The sequence below is a fragment of the Thalassophryne amazonica genome, chromosome 9 (assembly GCF_902500255.1).
Source record: "Thalassophryne amazonica chromosome 9, fThaAma1.1, whole genome shotgun sequence".
Taxonomy (NCBI): domain Eukaryota; kingdom Metazoa; phylum Chordata; class Actinopteri; order Batrachoidiformes; family Batrachoididae; genus Thalassophryne; species Thalassophryne amazonica.
In genome coordinates this window covers 4,480,659-4,500,477 of record NC_047111.1, presented here as the reverse complement: position 1 = coordinate 4,500,477, position 19,819 = coordinate 4,480,659, and the positions used below count along the sequence as shown (strand labels likewise).

The following is a 19,819-nucleotide window of genomic DNA, read 5'->3' as shown; positions in this document are numbered from 1 at the left end:
TTTTTAATTATAGCTCAGCTGCACTTATGCAGCATAGTTATGCATATTATAAATTTATCTCGATGTTCGTATTCGACAAAGCCTTGCTTCGAGCTCTTTGGATTTATTATCTTTGGTGGATTTTGTTGCATCTTTCAGGATGTTGAGCGACAAATGCGACGCAGGCTTCAGTCTGCCCAGACTGCCCACAGCTTCCACCCCGCGGATTTACAGCCAAGTATTGACGCATCTTTTTTTGCCCAGGGAAAGCTTTCTCTCCCTCTGGTGTATTTTTCGAAGATGAGGTGAGTCTCACTTGCTTTTGTCCGGGAAAGCAGCGCATTTCATGAACGCGCAGTGTCAGCGCCCTGCGCTGGAAATCTGCTTTGCAAGATGGCGACGTGGTTGGAATTCAAAGGTGAAACTCGGGCTAAGCTAGCTGGCTAACAGCAGCAATAACAACATCTTAAAGTTCGTCCAGCTGCTCCTATTAGCCTCTACTTTTTGAGTACTTTACAGTCATGCATGTTTTTGGTTCATTCCCATTAATTTATGTGGAGTGGAACTCGACCCATCTCCCCAAATATAAGATGTAAATTCAGATGACAGCATGGTGCAAAAACAACAGCAATAATACTTAATCGTACCTACCAATATAAATAATTACACCAGAGTAACTACGACGAAGAAATGCAAAATTATTTGATAGTCATGCCCTTGGTGCGAAGAAGCATTTATTGAAACTTATCCGTCTGTTAGATTTAACTTTGAGTCTCTCAGAAGACGTTAAGATACCTTCAGTCCAGCCCCCTGAAGGTTTTACTTGGTCCCTGTGATTGTCCAGGATCCAAAACAAGGCACAAGAGGCGGTCTAACAAAATGGATCTCCATGTTTTATTGTTAGAATGTGGAGATGTGTCTGCAATAAAGTTCTATGTCCAGAATTTATCAAGTCTCCTTTCGAAAGACTTCCTATTGCAAGAATTCACAACTCAGTCTCAACGGTAGCGAGTGAAGTCACCCCACTGCAAACTCGCCCCAGGTGAAGTCACCCCACTGCAGCTAGGTAAGTCCCTCCGGCTGCGCCCTTGTTTGTACTCGGGGTCGCCACAGCAAATCCAAGGTGAATCTGCATGCTGAATTGGCATAGGTTTTACGCCGGATGCCCTTCCTGACGCAACTCCACATTACATGGAGAAATGTGGGAGGGGTGGGATTTGAACCCGGAACCTTCTGCACTGAAACCAAGCGCATTAACCACTTGGCCACCACCCCTCACCCCACTCCAGCTATCCATGCTTATTTTCTTAAGTAATTAAGAATGACTAGTTTAAAGTTTGGAACCTGACAGTGTGATGTATAGAACTGGGCAGTGCATCCTGCTTCTTCCATCAGTGGGCTTTTTACCTGACAGTTACATTTCCCTACCTTCAAACATTATCTCACTTACAAAACTTGAGGAAGAACAGTGTATAATGCTGCTGGTGTGTATAAATAATTTATTACATGAACATATCGGAATTGTAATATTTTGTTACTAGAGTGGGGTGACTTAACTGGATTGGGGAGACTTAACCTGGGACGAGTGCACAGTGGGGTGACTTCACTATGAACTGGGATTGTCACTATCTCATCTTGGGTCGACCAGGCCAGCACTGTTTTGGCTCATTTGAGTGCAGTTTAACCCTAAAAATTTAAGCTTAGATAACGCATACAGGATGGCACCCCATATTTTGAGTAAATATTTTAAACTATGTGCAGAAATAAATGCAAATAAACCAATTTTGTATAAAAATGTTTAAAAAATGTCCACAGGTATTGAATAAGAGAAGTACGCAACGCATCTGTGCATGAGTGGGTCAAATGGGGGCAAAAATTTCAACTACCAAACTCACACCACTCCCATTGAATTTCATATACAGTAGCATTAGCAGACTGTAAAAGTTAAGGCTTACAGGGATTGTTTCAAAGGCTTTGAGCCTTAAGCGACGCATACAATAATGACAGGTGCGCATTGTGCCATTTTCAAATGCTCAAATGGAATTTATAGGCTTGAAAGTTGGCTGAAAACACACGATTGCAAAGCTCCGCCGAGTCCACACAAAGACGGAAAGAAGAAGAAATGTGTTTGTAAACAATTTCCCCACAGAAAAGAAAGATCCAGACGGTGATCCAAATCACAGCACTCCTCACTGCTTTCCATCATAATAGCTTGTGGATTGATAGTCGAAAAATTTAGCATACCCATAATGCACCGCTTGGCCCGAGATGTGCACTTCGCTTATAGAAATGACCTTAAGCTTAATATTGTAGAGTGTATGAGGCATCATATATGTCCTGTGAATGAAGTTCAGATGAATTTGCTGATGATCAGGGTTCTTGGACAAACAGAGCACAGAGTCCCAAACCACTTTCTAGTCAAAATCAGGAGGCAAATTAGGAACTTTGGCTCTCCAGCAAGCATCCAGATGTAACGGGACATACATCTCCTCCAGAATGTGCACATAAAGTCTAGAAGTGGACCCTTAGATCCATGAGTTATATTTATTTAAGGAGTGGGTGGTCTTTAAGTGGGGTCTGCCATGGTACTCCATGGTTTTCACAGCAGTTCTCAACTGAAGATAGAAAAAGAAAGTAGAGCACTGCTGAACACAGAGATCCTTAAATGACAAAAGTCCATTTTCACCAAACACATTACCAAGGGAGTGTACACCATTATCATACCATTGCCTACATTGGGCACGTTTTATGGAGCATATATTGATCAGAATAGCTTCATTACTAAAGATGGGAGAAAATGGGTTCTAGCTAGATTTGATCCCACACGCTTTTTCAGCACAATGCCAGGCTGCAATAGTATAAGATGGGACCAAACCAAGCCACACATTAATTCTGAATAACATTAGAAAGTAGAATTTCTTTAAGTTTTAATCGGCCTGCCAGTGATTCCTCCAATGAGCACCACGCCACTTCCACTGAATCATTACACCATGCGACCAAAGGTCACAGTGTGAAAGCCCAATGGTAATTTTAATGTTCGGGAGCGCTAAACCCCCTGCTGACCTACTGCGCTGAACTGTAGACAATCTTAAGCGGGGACATTTTGCTTTCCATATAAATTTAGGGGTCGCTCTCTGTAATCTATTCCAGTAACAAAATGAAGGTGGAAGTGGGATCATAAAACTCAAGAAGTTAATATGAGGGAGCACATTCATTTTGATAACAGAGACATGCGCTCTAAGGGAACTGGGCAAAGAGGACCATCTCTCTAAATCAGCTACAATCCTGGATAAGGCACTCTCAGAATTATTTTTAACAGAGTGCAGAGAAGGAGAGACCTCAATCTCAAGATATGTAAACTGTTTAACAATAGGGATGCCCGCCGGTAAAGTGATATCTCTCATTGCATCATTTAATGGCAGAAAAGCAGACTTATCTCAGTTGATTTTACAGCATGATATATTACTGAATGTACTGAACATAGTCAAAATATTAGGGATCAGTTGGGCTGACCCCACATAAAGAAGAACATCTGCATACAAAGAAATACTATGCTTAGTATAATTCACCATTACAGGAGCAGTGTTATCAGACACAAATTATTTGGGCCAGAGGCTCCAGGGAAAGCCCAAGTAGGAGAGGGCTTAGAGGACAGCCCTGTCTGGTACCCCTGGCTATGTTGAAAGCGGAGGAGTGAGCACCAGAGATGTTGGTTTGCTGTAAAGCACTTTGATCGTGTTTATAAAATCAGATCCAAGGCCTAATGAATGAAGTAAAGACCACAGCAGGAATGAGAATTCTCAGTGGAGCTGTGGATTTCTGACTTTTTCTGGATTTCTGGGCCATTTCTGAGATCAGTGTAAATCAGGTGTGACAATTTACCCAAACTGACTCCAACAATGGACCCAAACTAACCAAGACTGACCCAAATATGGCTAAATGAAGTACTTTTATTTATTTTTGGAAATGTGTTCCGTTCTCAAAACAGTACATTAAAAGCAAATGGCACTCGCCTTTGCAGATGTACAGCGGGATGCACTGCTGCCTCGTCGGGGCTCGTAACATCACATCTTAAAGTTCAGAGTCCGTTGTATGCCCCCCCCCCCCCAGATTACTCACAAACGTACTTTAACATCCCTTGTTTATTGTATCAGCATTCTGAAGAGGCAGCAAGACAGAGGGAGGAAGAGAGTACTGTCTATTAATGTACCGTTTTGAGAACGGAGCGCATTTCTGAAAATAAATAAAAGTACTTCATTTAGTCATATTTGGGTCAGTTTGGGTAAATTGTCGCACCCCATAAATCTGTTAAGGAAAAATTGGAGGGAGGTAGTGAGATGCCGCGGGGCCAGCCGTGCTTGTGAAACCTTTCCTCATATGCACGGGAACCGTATGCTGAAACTGCAAGCTAAAATGCGCAATGTCATTGGTTACTTTTTTTTACAACAGCAAACTTTCAGAATCTCTGTAATATCTAAAGTCACTGAAAGTACATTTTGAGTTTCTGCAAGTTGGAGCTCTCAAGCTAAGTCTGTAACATGGCCAACATTACAGAGAGAGAGGGTGAAGACCATGTTAAAGACATCGATAGTGGTGTAAAGTGGACATGTTTGGACTGGGAAGTGGACGGGACAAAGGCAAGACTCTGTGAATTTGTCCACAAGTTTGAGCTCGCTGGTAAAGCCCTCTGCACACTATGTTCGGATTTCATCAACAAAACCTTGGAAGAACACTGTAAGATGAAGAAACATGTCATCAAACTAATATTAAACAGACTAGTATGCCCGGGTCCAGAACGCGGAAGAGGCGCAGTGAGCCCCAAAGACCACAGCACTTGTCATCGACATCCAGTGCTCAGGTGTGTGTGTCCAATAATTCTATTCATGCAATTAAAATGTGTTTACAATCACTGAAATTTTTAAGTGTAGTGCAGTTATTTATACTGTACACGTACTGAAGTTTGTGTTTCCTTCAGTTTCAGTGCTGCAAAACCAGTGTTTGTATACGGATTTTTGTCAGAATATGTTTCCATGTTCTGTTTATTTTGCCATATAAAGCTGCTAACTTAAAAAAAAGTGTATTTTATGGCTTTATTTTGACACGAAACACGCTTTTTCTAAAAACGTGTCCATGTAAAACAAAACAAGCCCTTCTTCTTTTGTGGCGTATAACGGCAGCCGACATCCTTATTGTTACATTACTGCCACCTGCTGCATCAGTCCGTTATAGCAGGACTAAGCCGTTCAAGTATTTAAAAAGCTAACAGTTCCTCTCTCACTTGACCTTATGGCTAAAATATTTCCTACAGAAACTTCTTTCAGGCCGCAGAATTGATTTCCTTCAGTTTCTACTCTTTAATAGATAAACCATTAAAAAATGATATGATATATTTTGCCTGCGTGCCGAAATCGGCCCACATCAATTTTATTTTTATGTTTTATTTTGGTGAATTTCATAGACTGTGGTACAGCTGGTGCACAGGATGTGTGCTTTTTAATGATACTATGCTGTATGTGCCTGTGGGGTTTTCCTGGTGCCTGACATCAGTAGGCGGAGTGCAAACTCACAGGGTGTGATTTAGGATTTTATTATGGGGCAATAATTTGTAAGCATACATTTCACGTGTCTTTAAATGATTTCCACATACTTGCATGAAGTTTCATTATATTTCAGAGCTTATTGCAGATTAAGGAAAAACACTGATATCTGTCCAATGCTATGGCATTTATAGTAAGTAAATGTGCTATAGCATGAGGCAGGTATCACTGAAAGAAGCTCTACATGGACAGATTCTTTGATTACAGTCAGGTTTTCACATACGCCAACATACAAAAAAATCTCTCTAGTGGCCCCGAAATGCCTCTAAAATGCTAAAAAACCTGTGGGCTCCCACCAGGGGCGCTGCCCCTTGATCCTGGTGGGGGCCTATGGTGACCCCTGGGCCCCCACTGATTTTCAGAGTTTTTTTTTCTTTGCCCATTCTCATCTCTGCGATAGATACTGCCAATCCAGGTGACCGAAGGCCTTCATGGCGTCCAGAGAAAACACAGCAGCAGGGAGAGGCGAAGTGGCGGCATAGTGTATTATATGGAGCAGTCTCCAAATATTATCAGATGAGTTCCTTGATTTAATGAAGCCCGTCTGTTCACAATATGATCATTAAAGCCCGGAGCCTATAAGCCAGTAATTTAGCAAATATTTTAATGTCTGCATTTAAGAGGGATAGGGGCCTGTAACTTAAACAATCCTGGGGGTCTTTGTCCTTAAGGAAAAGCGGTATGATTGCTGTATTAACAACTCTAGAAAAAGAACCAGCATTCAACAAGGCCTGGACCATTTCAAACATCAAGGACCCTAAATATTCCCAGAAAGTGAGATAAAACTAAAGCCCCTTTCACACTGGGCATGCTTATCTATAAGGGCCCCTTCACACATAGTGAACCAGGAATCGTATGCAATACGTGTAGAATCGTAGCTGCCTTGAACACCTTGTTCTCCTGTTGCTACAACTATTTGTGCACACCAGTGGCTGAAAGACAGTGTGCGCTGTGAAAGCCCATTTTATTCCTCTCGCGGCAGGTGTCGGCCAAATTCCAACCGACACACACGAACATCTAACACTGCTCGCATGGCACTTAGAAAATGTGTGGCCATTTGGACTGTTAACATGACAACAGTCAGCAGACGATCACTGTCGAGCTGGATGTGAAATTTGTCTAGTGCCCCACAAGTGTGGCTTTGCAAACAGACACAGTGACATGTTGGTGTGTGTGCTGACCTGACAGGGGGTGTGGCCATCCACAGGAGAGGCTGTGGAGATCTGTGGATCTTTACGTCATGACTGGGGAACACGTACTGTGTTTGGGCATGAACTGCCCACTGTGACGCATCTGTCTACATGCTCTCATCACATGGACATGCATAAAAACATCTATCGCTGTTGCAGTGGGCTGCAGTGAGCGTGCGCACATTGACAGGCTACCCCAGGTGATCTGGACTGTCAGATCATAACACGCAGCGGGCGATCTGAATGTCACGCCACCCACGTGAGCTCTGTTCCACATGACGTGGCATCTGTCCTGTGGTGCACCATCCACAAGACACGTGTCAGGCAGGACATGTGCGCAGGGCTGGCTGGACATGCTGCCAGTAGATGTGGACATGATAAGAGCGCCCTGCTTCTCATTCATGTCATTTCATGACTATGGTCAGACTACTAGTCTGTGACCATGGGTCATCTACAGAGGAACAGACTGCTCATACTTGTATTGTCCACTTGATTAGAGGGATTCAATAAAATGCAGTGTATTTATATGGTGTGTGGTTTTATTTATTTATTTATTTTAAGTATGTCCATGTCCTTTTTGATATCAGGCATTTTCTTGCACCTTTCACAGGACAGCGATGGTAGCTCAGTGGTAAAATTTCTATCTGGCAATCACAGCTTTTGGAAAGTGCAAGTTCAAATCCCTTGGGTGGCATGTCACTTTTATTTTTTTGTTATTTTCACAGCAGCTGAGCGATGTGGTTACACATGCTGCAGCTGCTCACACTGTGTTCCCTCGTGCACAAAACTGTCACAGCATCTTTTTTTTTCTTCTTCTGCTTGCACTGTGTTCCTGCGTGCATGAACCGTCGCAGCAGCATCGTGAATGCCTGCCTGTCGGCTCCATGTTTTCGTGGTTTGCTCATACGAGGTGTTCCGCCATGAGTCGCCTTGAGTTGTACTTATTCGTACTATGTGTGAAGGGGCCCTAATGCAGGAATGTCTGTGTCAGTTGTGCGCAGCGGGGGGGAGAAGCTTGAGAAGGTGAGAGTACCGAGGAGCTGCAGCCAGACTGTAATGAGCAGGTGTGCGCTCTGATTACTCTTCTAGTTTCTTCCTGTGACCGCGGAGCTGCAGCCAGCGATCACGTGCGTGATCCGTCCATGATTGGACGTGGAGATGTCCTCTGTGAAGACAGTGGATGTGGACGTGTCCTCTACCTGGCGATCGGTCTGTGAATAGGAGTTAATAGTCTTTATTTAACACAGTCGTGGGAGAACTCATGAGGAGGTGAGAGCGGCGAGGAGCCGCAGCCAGGCTGCGTGATTTAAAGCTCGGCAACAATGGAGCACAGCAGGAATCATAAATTGGCATTGGGTAGCGTTATATTGTGTGAGTGTGGCATCCAGTCTTGTTAAGTACTGTTATGTTGCCTCCATTTGTGTGAAAACTACTTTCTTTCTGCATCTAGTGCTCTATGCTGAAAATCCGCGAAAAAAATTAAACATGTTTAATATTTTGCGTCTGTTTTGCATCGCCCTTTGCATCCCTCACGCTATTGTGGCGATAGGCTGCATAAATTCGGCTCTAGGTTCCATAAACTTGGCATTGTCCTGACGCCTCATGACGCAGTTTGAAGCAGGCCTGGTGTGAAAGGGGTTTAAGGAGAATCCTATCGAGGCTGGGAGATTTACCACGGCACATAGCTGAAGCTGCTTCCTTAAGTTCAGTAATTGTAACTGGGCAGTTTAATTTCAGCAGGTCTTCCTCTGGCAGTCTAGACAGATGCACATCTTTACGAAAATCTGCACGTCTGTTCATTATGTGTTACTTCAGAGCTGTATAATTTAGTATAGAAGGAGCGAAAAGTATAATTAACCCGTACAGGCGCCGTCAAAATTTGGTTATCAGTGGATCTAACGGAAAAGATATCAGAGAAACGCTTGTTTCTTTATAACTAGGCCATAATTGGAGGCAGCCTCCTCGTCAAAGCTTGGCTGCAAGAGGTGGACAAAAACAGCAAGTTTACTTTGTAAAATACACAGTCTGGAAGTGCACGATTGTTTCTTAAGAGAGACAAAGTGTATGGCATTATTCTGAATAAAACCTTTAAAGTAGACCTGCATTGAAATAAATGTGGTCAGATCTCAGAAAGAAATAGCTGATATGTATTTATAAGACCCTTATGAATGCAGTAAAGTAAATCTGCAAGCTCAAATTTGTAATTCAGCGGAGAAATCTTTATTTAAAAATGACAAATTTGTAGCTAAAATATGTGAATGTCACCTCCGAGCAGATAGGTCTCTTGTAACATTTGAATCGCTGTGCGACATAAAACGTTCAGTATAGTAACATGCTTTACAGGATTATTAAGGCCTCCTGCATTAAGGCTGAGAAATTTCAAATTGTTGACACAAGACATTCATGTAAAAACAAAATAAGCAAGAGCAACCAATGATACAAAGGAAAAAACAGAATACTGAGTCCTGGGCCTGAGTAAATCAACATAACCATGAAAACAAAAACAGACAGAAATAGAACATAAGGAGCAGAAAGGAAACTTCCTTATCTAAAGCTCCCACGGAGAGAGAAAAAAGACTGATTTGCCATAAACTGCACACTAGTAGCTAAACAAAATAATGAAAACTAAACAGAGTTCACAAATTACCTAACACACCTCTCCCTGGCCATCACAGTAGATGAATGCACTGGTAAAGTCTGTGCACCAATTCAAAATAAAATAATAATAAATAAAAACACAGCAGGTCTTGAAAAATACTGAATATTGCAGAGAAATGTAAATGCTTCAACACATTACCATAAAACAAGCATAAAAAACAAAAACAGAAGACCTGGAAAAGGGTTCTCCTGGAGACCGCAGGGGGACATCCGTCCATCAATAAACCCACCTCAGCAATCAAGTGTTAAGCCCAGAAAGAGAAAACAACAAAACTTAGGTTGAGCCAACCGGACTCTCCAGAAAAACCCTGGCTACTTTGGGATCTTTAAAAGATTTCTGGACACCATTTAGCTGGAAAGATAGCACAGCAGGAAACGCTAACCGAAAAAGGATATTATTTTTGATCACATCAGCACAGACCGGGTTGAGAGCTCTCCTCGTCTGTCAAACCGCGAGTGGAATGTCGGGGGTGATGCGGAGCGGATGTCCATTGTGCTGGAGACCACCCAGACATCTGGTAGTGGACAGGATCAAAGCTGGTCGCGGCCGTCCCAGACCTCGATGTGCACCGTTTATGGCAACGTCTGGATCTGGCAACTTTAGCAGCGTTGAGATAAACTTTTCAAAAAATTAAATTGGGTCCTCACCTTCTCTGGACTCCTTGAAGTTCAACAGACAGATATTGTCCCGTCTTAAATTATTTCCAATATCTAAAATCTTGTCCTGCAGCTGTGCATTTATTTTAATCAAATCAGCAACTTTTCCCCTCAGTGGACCCACATCATCCTCCAAGCCGGAAATACAAGCCTCCACCTCGGGTACGGAGGAAGCCAACAAGTTGGTGACTGCTGCCAATTCCTTAATTCGCTTGACAACATTATCAATCTTGGCGTTCAGTGAGGTCTCAAACTTAATAAAAGCTGCATTCATGGTCGTTGCACCAGCCGCCACCGTATCCATGATATGTTTTAGCAAACTCTCCATGGAGAAACCATAGTTAGCATTAGTAGAGCTTAGGCTATCATCGCTGTGCAGAGCAACGTCTTCTGTGGGCTCGCTGAGCTGTTTAGCCTGACCTTTTTTAGAGGAAATAGAAGTTGAGAAGCAGAGGCAGCATATAACTCCAGCAGAAAAAGAAAAGGTGAGGGGCAGTGGTGAGATTGTGCGGTGTCACGAAGACGACATCTTCCAACACACAGAAAGATTTTCAAATATGAAAACGGGTCAAATTTATGCTTGAGTCGTGTCCCCCCCCTTCTGGCTTCTCCACTGTTTAGTGCTTGTGTGGACGTGGTGTTGGGTAGGGTTGTGAAAACTTATGACCTCGACTTCACGGACGATGCTGTGACCTTTGTGAAGTTAGTGGATGCTGTGATTGTAGCACTTGAGAAGCTGAATGAGGAATCACAGTGTTGGGTTTGAGATTGTCCTGGATCAAGACAAAGGGTCAGGCTTTTAACAACTTCTTAAACTCAGCCATCGGAAGTGTTTTTGTGTGTGGTGAAAGACTTGAACCTGTAGAGACATTAATTTATCTCAGCATTGGCGTTCATGTCTCTGGGTCCTCGGCCTTTAAAATCAAGAAGTGCCTCGAAAGAGTTTATGGAGTCATGAGGTCACTGTCAATCAATCAATTTGTCAATCAATTTTATTTCTATAGCGCCAAATCACAACAAACAGTTGCCCCAAGGCGCTTTATATTGTAAGGCAAGGCCATACAATAATTACGTAAAAACCCCAACGGTCAAAACGACCCCCTGTGAGCAAGCACTTGGCGACAGTGGGAAGGAAAAACTCCCCTTTAACAGGAAGAAACCTCCAGCAGAACCAGGCTCAGGGAGGGGCAGTCTTCTGCTGGGACTGGTTGGGGCTAAGGGAGAGAACCAGGAAAAAGACATGCTGTGGAGGGGAGCAGAGATCAATCACTAATGATTAAATGCAGAGTGGTGCATACAGAGCAAAAGGAGAAAGAAACACTCAGTGCATCATGGGAACCCCCCAGCAGTCTAAGTCTATAGCAGCATAACTAAGGGATGGTTCAGGGTCACCTGATCCAGCCCTAACTATAAGCTTTAGCAAAAAGGAAAGTTTTAAGCCTAATCTTAAAAGTAGAGAGGGTGTCTGTCTCCCTGATCTGAATTGGGAGCTGGTTCCACAGGAGAGGATCCTGAAAGCTGAAGGCTCTGACTCCCATTCTACTCTTGCAAACCCTAGGAACTACAAGTAAGCCTGCAGTCTGAGAGCGAAGCGCTCTGTTGGGGTGATATGGGTGATATTCAAAACCTTATAAGTAAGAAGAAGAATTTTAAATTCTATTCTAGAATTAACAGGAAGCCAATGAAGAGAGGCCAATATGGGTGAGATATGCTCTCTCCTTCTAGTCCCCGTTAGTACTCTAGCTGCAGCATTTTGAATTAACTGAAGGCTTTTCAGGGAACTTTTAGGACAACCTGATAATAATGAATTACAATAGTCCAGCCTAAAAGGAAATAAATGCATGAATTAGTTTTTCAGCATCACTCTGAGACAAGACCTTTCTAATTTTAGAGATATTGCGTAAATGCAAAAAAGCAGTCCTACATATTTGTTTAATATGCGCATTGAATGATATATCCTGATCAAAAATGACTCCAAGATTTCTCACAGTATTACTAGAGGTCAGGGTAATGCCATCCAGAGTAAGGATCTGGTTAGACACCATGTTTCTAAGATTTGTGGGGCCAAGTACAATAACTTCAGTTTTATCTGAGTTTAAAAGCAGGAAATTAGAGGTCATCCATGTCTTTATGTCTGTAAGACAATCCTGCAGTTTAGCTAATTGGTGTGTGTCCTCTGGCTTCATGGATAGATAAAGCTGGGTATCATCTGCGTAACAATTAAAATTTAAGCAATGCCGTCTAATAATACTGCCTAAGGGAAGCATGTATAAAGTGAATAAAATTGGTCCTAGCACAGAACCTTGTGGAACTCCATAATTAACCTTAGTCTGTGAAGAAGATTCCCCATTTACATGAACAAATTGTAATCTATTAGATAAATATGATTCAAACCACCGCAGCGCAGTGCCTTTAATACCTATGGCATGCTCTAATCTCTGTAATAAAATTTTATGGTCAACAGTATCAAAAGCAGCACTGAGGTCTAACAGAACAAGCACAGAGATGAGTCCACTGTCTGAGGCCATAAGAAGATCATTTGTAACCTTCACTAATGCTGTTTCTGTACTATGATGAATTCTAAAACCTGACTGAAACTCTTCAAATAGACCATTCCTCTGCAGATGATCAGTTAGCTGTTTTACAGCTACCCTTTCAAGAATTTTTGAGAGAAAAGGAAGGTTGGAGATTGGCCTATAATTAGCTAAGATAGCTGGGTCAAGTGATGGCTTTTAAGGAATGGTTTAATTACTGCCACCTTAAAAGCCTGTGGTACATAGCCAACTAATAAAGATAGATTGATCATATTTAAGATTGAAGCATTAAATAATGGTAGGGCTTCCTTGAGCAGCCTGGTAGGAATGGGGTCTAATAGACATGTTGATGGTTTGGATGAAGTAACTAATGAAAATAACTCAGACAGAACAATCTGAGAGAAAGAGTCTAACCAAATACCGGCATCACTGAAAGCAGCCAAAGATAACGATACGTCTTTGGGATGGTTATGAGTAATTTTTTCTCTAATAGTTAAAATTTTATTAGCAAAGAAAGTCATGAAGTCATTACTAGTTAAAGTTAAAGGAATACTCAGCTCAATAGAGCTCTGACTCTTTGTCAGCCTGGCTACAGTGCTGAAAAGAAACCTGGGGTTGTTCTTATTTTCTTCAATTAGTGATGAGTAGAAAGATGTCCTAGCTTTACGGAGGGCTTTTTTATAGAGCAACAGACTCTTTTTCCAGGCTAAGTGAAGATCTTCTAAATTAGTGAGACGCCATTTCCTCTCCAACTTACGGGTTATCTGCTTTAAGCTGCGAGTTTGTGAGTTATACCACGGAGTCAGGCACTTCTGATTTAAAGCTCTCTTTTTCAGAGGAGCTACAGCATCCAAAGTTGTCTTCAATGAGGATGTAAAACTATTGACGAGATACTCTATCTCACTTACAGAGTTTAGGTAGCTACTCTGCACTGTGTTGGTATATGGCATTAGAGAACATAAAGAAGGAATCATATCCTTAAACCTAGTTACAGCGCTTTCTGAAAGACTTCTAGTGTAATGAAACTTATTCCCCACTGCTGGGTAGTCCATCAGAGTAAATGTAAATGTTATTAAGAAATGATCAGACAGAAGGGAGTTTTCAGGGAATACTGTTAAGTCTTCAATTTCCATACCATAAGTCAGAACAAGATCTAAGATATGATTAAAGTGGTGGGTGGACTCATTTACATTTTGAGCAAAGCCAATTGAGTCTAATAATAGATTAAATGCAGTGTTGAGGCTGTCATTCTCAGCATCTGTGTGGATGTTAAAATCGCCCACTATAATTATCTGAGCTAAGCACTAAGTCAGACAAAAGTTCTGAAAATTCACAGAGAAACTCACAGTAACGACCAGGAGGACGATAGGTAACAACAAATAAAACTGGTTTTTGGGACTTCCAATTTGGATGGACAAGAGTAAGAGTCAAGCTTTCAAATGAATTAAAGCTCTGTCTGGGTTTTTGATTAATTAATAAGCTGGAATGGAAGATTGCTGCTAATCCTCCGCCTCGGCCCGTGCTACGAGCGTTCTGGCAGTTAGTGTGACTCGGGGGTGTTGACTCATTTAAACTAACATATTCATCCTGCTGTAACCAGGTTTCTGTAAGGCAGAATAAATCAATATGTTGATCATTATTATATCATTTACTAACAGGGACTTAGAAGAGAGAGACCTAATGTTTAATAGACCACATTTAACTGTTTTAGTCTGTGGTGCAGTTGAAGGTGCTATATTTCTTTTTGAATTTTTATGCTTAAATAGATTTTTGCTGGTTATTGGTGGTCTGGGAGCAGGCACCGTCTCTACGGGGATGGGGTAATGAGGGGATGGCAGGGGGAGAGAAGCTGCAGAGAGGTGTGTAAGACTACAACTCTGCTTCCTGGTCCCAACCCTGGATAGTCACGGTTTGGAGGATTTAAGAAAATTGGCCAGATTTCTAGAAATGAGAGCTGTTCCATCCAAAGTGGGATGGATGCCGTCTCTCCTAACAAGACCAGGTTTTCCCCAGAAGCTTTGCCAATTATCTATGAAGCCCACCTCATTTTTTGGACACCACTCAGACAGCCAGCAATTCAAGGAGAACATGCGGCTAAACATGTCACTCCCGGTCCGATTGGGGAGGGGCCCAGAGAAAACTACAGAGTCCGACATTGTTTTTGCAAAGTTACACACCGATTCAATGTTAATTTTAGTGACCTCCGATTGGCGTAACCGGGTGTCATTACTGCCGACGTGAATTACAATCTTACCAAATTTACGCTTAGCCTTAGCCAGCAGTTTCAAATTTCCTTCAATGTCGCCTGCTCTGGCCCCCGGAAGACAATTGACTATGGTTGCTGGTGTCGCTAACTTCACTTTTCTCAAAACAGAGTGGCCAATAACCAGAGTTTGATCCTCGGCGGGTGTGTCGCCGAGTGGGGAAAAACGGTTAGAAATGTGAATGGGTTGGCGGTGTACACGGGGCTTCTGTTTAGGGCTACGCTTCCTCCTCACAGTCACCACTGGGCAGAGGTGTTTGGCAATGCAGATATCTGTGTAGGTGAACAAAGATCTAAGTCTCTCAGAGATGAAAGTTTTCCGGAAATTACTGGAAAACCAGGTTTTTGACTCACGTGGTGAACGTTTCCGGTGTCAGGGGCTCAGCAGTCTTCTAAACTCGGCAGTACCCCTGCTTTCACTGCACATGCGTCATAGCCGAATGCTAGCAGCGATTAACAGATTATCACCTCGTTTCTCCTTAAAACTGGCCTGTTTCTGCTTAAAACTGACTTTAGAATGATTTAAGAGGTTTTGCTTTATCACCTGATGGTTAATAATCACATTATTCCCTTTGATCGCTTTGGGTGTAGAGAGTCAGACTCGGAGAGTCTTAGACGTGCTGCTGTTGTGCTGTGATTGCTCTCCCGTCTTTTACAACCCCTGGCAAAAATTATGGAATCACCGGCCTCGGAGGATGTTCATTCAGTTGTTTAATTTTGTAGAAAAAAATGCAGATCACAGACATGACACAAAACTAAAGTCATTTCAAATGGCAACTTTCTGGCTTTAAGAAACACTATAAGAAATCAGGAAAAAAAATTGTGGCAGTCAGTAACGGTTACTTTTTTCGACCAAGCTGAGGGAAAAAATATGGACTCACTCAATTCTGAGGAATAAATTATGGAATCACCCTGTAAATTTTCATCCCCAAAACTAACACCTGCATCAAATCAGATCTGCTGGTTAGTCTGCATCTAAAAAGGAGTTATCACACCTTGGAGAGCTGTTGCACCAAGTGGACTGACATGAATCATGGCTCCAACACGAGCGATGTCAATTGAAACAAAGGAGAGGATTATCAAACTCTTAAAAGAGGGTAAATCATCACGCAATGTTGCAAAAGATGTTGGTTGTTCACAGTCAGCTGTGTCTAAACTCTGGACCAAATACAAACAACATGGGAAGGTTATTAAAGGCAAACATACTGGTAGACCAAGGAAGACATCAAAGCGTCAAGACAGAAAACTTAAAGCAGTATGTCTCAAAAATCAAAAATGCACAACAAAACAAATGAGGAACGAATGGGAGGAAACTGGAGTCAACGTCTGTGACCCAACTGTAAGAAACCGCCTAAAGGAAATGGGATTTACATACAGAAAAGCTAAACGAAAGCCATCATTAACACCTAAACAGAAAAAAAGAAGGTTACAATGGGCTAAGGAAAAGCAATTGTGGACTGTGGATGACTGGATGAAAGTCATATTCAGTGATGAATCTCGAATCTGCATTGGGCAGGGTGATGATGCTGGAACCTTTGTTTGGTGCCGTTCCAATAAGATTTATAAAGATGACTGCCTGAAGAGAACATGTAAATTTCCACAGTCATTGATGATATGGGGCTGCATGTCAGGTAAAGGCACTGGGGAGATGGCTGTCATTACATCATCAATAAATGCACAAGTTTACGTTGATATTTTGGACACTTTTCTTATCCCATCAATTGAAAGGATGTTTGGGGATGATGAAATCATTTTTCAAGATGATAATGCATCTTGCCATAGAGCAAAAACTGTGAAAACATTCCTTGCAAAAAGACACATAGGGTCAATGTCATGGCTTGCCAATAGTCCGGATCTTAATCCAATTGAAAATCTTTGGTGGAAGTTGAAGAAAATGGTCCATGACAAGGCTCCAACCTGCAAAGCTGATCTGGCAACAGCAATCACAGAAAGTTGTAGCCAGATTGATGAAGAGTACTGTTTGTCACTCATTAATTCCATGCCTCAGAGACTGCAAGCTGTTATAAAAGCCAGAGGTGGTGCAACAAAATACTAGTGATGTGTTGGAGCGTTCTTTTGTTTTTCATGATTCCATAATTTTTTCCTCAGAATTGAGTGATTCCATATTTTTTCCCGCTGCTTGGTCTAAAAAAGTAACCATTACTGACTGCCACAATTTTTTTCCTTTTTTCTTATAGTGTTTCTTAAAGCCAGAAAGTTGCCATTTGAGATGACTTTAGTTTTGTGTCATGTCTGTGATCTGCTTTTTTTCTACAAAATTAAACAACTGAATGAACATCCTCCAAGGCCGGTGATTCCATAATTTTTGCCAGGGGTTGTATGTGGAAATGACTGTAGTGCAAAAGCTTCAGATATTTGTCACTGAGATAGATGATGACTGGAGTGCAGTTTGAAGCAGAAACAAAGTGACAATCGGTTGATCTGCTGTTGATGCTCTGAAATGATCCATGCACAGTGAAGGTTGCGGGAGTACTGAGAAGGGGACGTGCTGAGCTCCCGAAACGGGTTAATGTTTGATAACATTCATCAGAATCCATTCATTCAATTCCATACCTAAACAGTTGGTGGCAGTAATGCGCTGTGGTGGTTTGCAAGCCGCCAGTGATCTCGAAATGATGCAGCCTCGGTGTGGAAAAGTTTTAGGCAGATTACCAATTACAAGCCTAAAACCCCCACTTCACAGACGACTTACAAACTGCAAATAGACTGAACGAGTTCTATTGTCGTTTTGATGGCCAGGTTAACAGCCCTCCCACCTCCTCCAGTCCCAGCAACACATCCAGCATGGACATTCACTCTCCCACCTCCCCCACCCACCACACTTTAATGGAGCCCACAATATCAAGGACTTCCATCCCAGAGCCCCCCTCTCCCCGCCCTCACAGCTCTGCATATTTATGAAGATGAGGTGCGAAAGCAGTTTAGGAATGTAAAAGCTCGCAAAGCTCCTGGGCCAGACGGTGTCTCACCTGTCACTCTGAGAAACTGTGCTAATGAGCTTGTCCCAGTGTTTACAGACATATTCAACTCCTCAGTGGAGGCTTGCCACGTGCCTGACTGTTTCAAAACCTCCATCATTATTCATGTTCCCAAGGAACCGAGGATCACTGGACTCAATGACGACAGACCGGTGGCACTGACTTCTGTAGTCATGAAGTCATTTGAGCGTCTGGTTCTGTTCCACCTCAAATCTCTCACGAACTCCCTGTTGGACCCCTTGCAGTTTGGTTACAGAGCCAACAGGTCTGTGGATGACACCATCAATCTGGCTTTGCACTTCGTTCTGCAGCATCTGGACTCCCCGGGAACCTACGCTAGGATCCTGTTTGTGGACTTCAGCTCTGCCTTCAATACCATCCTCCCAGATCTTCTCCAGGCTAAGCTTTCTCAGATGAACATGCCTGATTCTACCTGCTGGTGGATTGCCAACTTCCTGAAGGATAGGAAGCAGCACGTGAGGCTGGGGAAGAATGTCTCGGACTCCCGGACCACCAGTATCGGCACTCCTCAGGGCTGTGTCCTCTCTCCTCTGCTTTTCTCCCTGTACACCAACTGCTGTGCCTCTGATCACCAGTCTGTCAAGCTTATCAAGTCTGCAGATCAATCAATCAATCAATCAATCAATGACACCACCCTTATCGGACTCATCTCTGATGAGGATGAGTCCGCCTATAGGCTGGAGGTCCAACGACTGGTGTCCTGGTGCAGCTATAACAACTTGGTGCTGAACACCGAGAAGACAGTGGAGATTATTGTGGACTTTAGGAAGAACACAGCCCCTCTCCCCATCATTACCCTGGCAGACACCCCCATCACCATAGTGGACACCTTCTGTTTCCTGGGAATCACTCTAACCCAGGACCTCAGGTGGGAGTCCACCATTACTTCTGTTATCAAGAAGGCCCAGCAGAGGATGTACTTCCTGCGGCAGTTGAAGAAATTCAACCTGCCAGCAAGGATCATGGTGCAGTTTTACACTGCCATCATCGAGTCCATCCTCACCACCTCCATCACCGTATGGTATGCTGGAGTCACCACCAGGGACATACAGAGACTACAGCGCATTGTACGCTCTGCCAAGAAGGTGATTGGCTCCAACCTTCCATCTCTTCACAACCTGTACACCTCCAGGACACTGGGGCGCTCAGGTCGGATCAGAGCCGATCCTTCTCACCCTGGATATAGCCTTTTTGACCTCCTCCCCTCAGGCAGGAGGCTACATTCCCTTCGGACCAGAACCTCCCGCCATAAGAACAGTTTTTTCCCCTCTGCTGTTAGCCTCATCAACAAGAACTTTTAGAACTTGCTATCCATTTACCATCACCATTTATTTATCTTAGCTCATACATTCTGTACATTTTGTAACATTGCTATAGTGTTAAGTTTTATTATATATTACTTGTTTTACTACTCTTTTTTAATGCTAGCACCAAGTACCGCAGCAATTTCCTAATGTTGTGAACTTGTTCATTCATATGGCAATAAAACTTGTCTATTCTGATGATTCTGATTCTGAAAGAAGAAAGGATATTTTGTTTTGGGAGTTTATTAAGTCTTATTTTTGGGGACTCCACAGTTATTTTCTTAACGGTTTATTTTGTTGTGGATATTAAACGTTATGAGTTGTTATGAGCTGTGTATTTCTTCCAGTAATGATACATTAAGTGGAGCTAATGGGTGAAGGTTCCAGCTGCTAACAAATCAAATCAAACCAATTTTATTTATATAGCGCCAAATCACAACAAACAGTTGCCCCAAGGCGCTTTATATTGTAAGGCAAAAGCCATACAATAATTACAGAAAAACCCCAATGGTCAAAACAACCCCCTGTGAGCAAGCACTTGGCGACAGTGGGAAGGAAAAACTCCCTTTTATCAGGAAGAAACCTCCAGCAGAACCAGGCTCAGGGAGGGGCAATCT

At 42.7% G+C, this 19,819-nt stretch overlaps 1 protein-coding gene across 1 annotated transcript in view; it reads left to right on the top strand.

The window, feature by feature from the left end:
* The first annotated feature begins 152 nt into the window (after positions 1-152).
* Positions 153-19,819, top strand: part of ncor1 (nuclear receptor corepressor 1) — a 206,486-nt gene continuing 186,819 nt past the window's right edge. Inside the window, 1 exon segment of the mRNA XM_034177498.1 lies at positions 153-284. The gene's annotated coding sequence lies outside the window, so the exon portion shown is untranslated.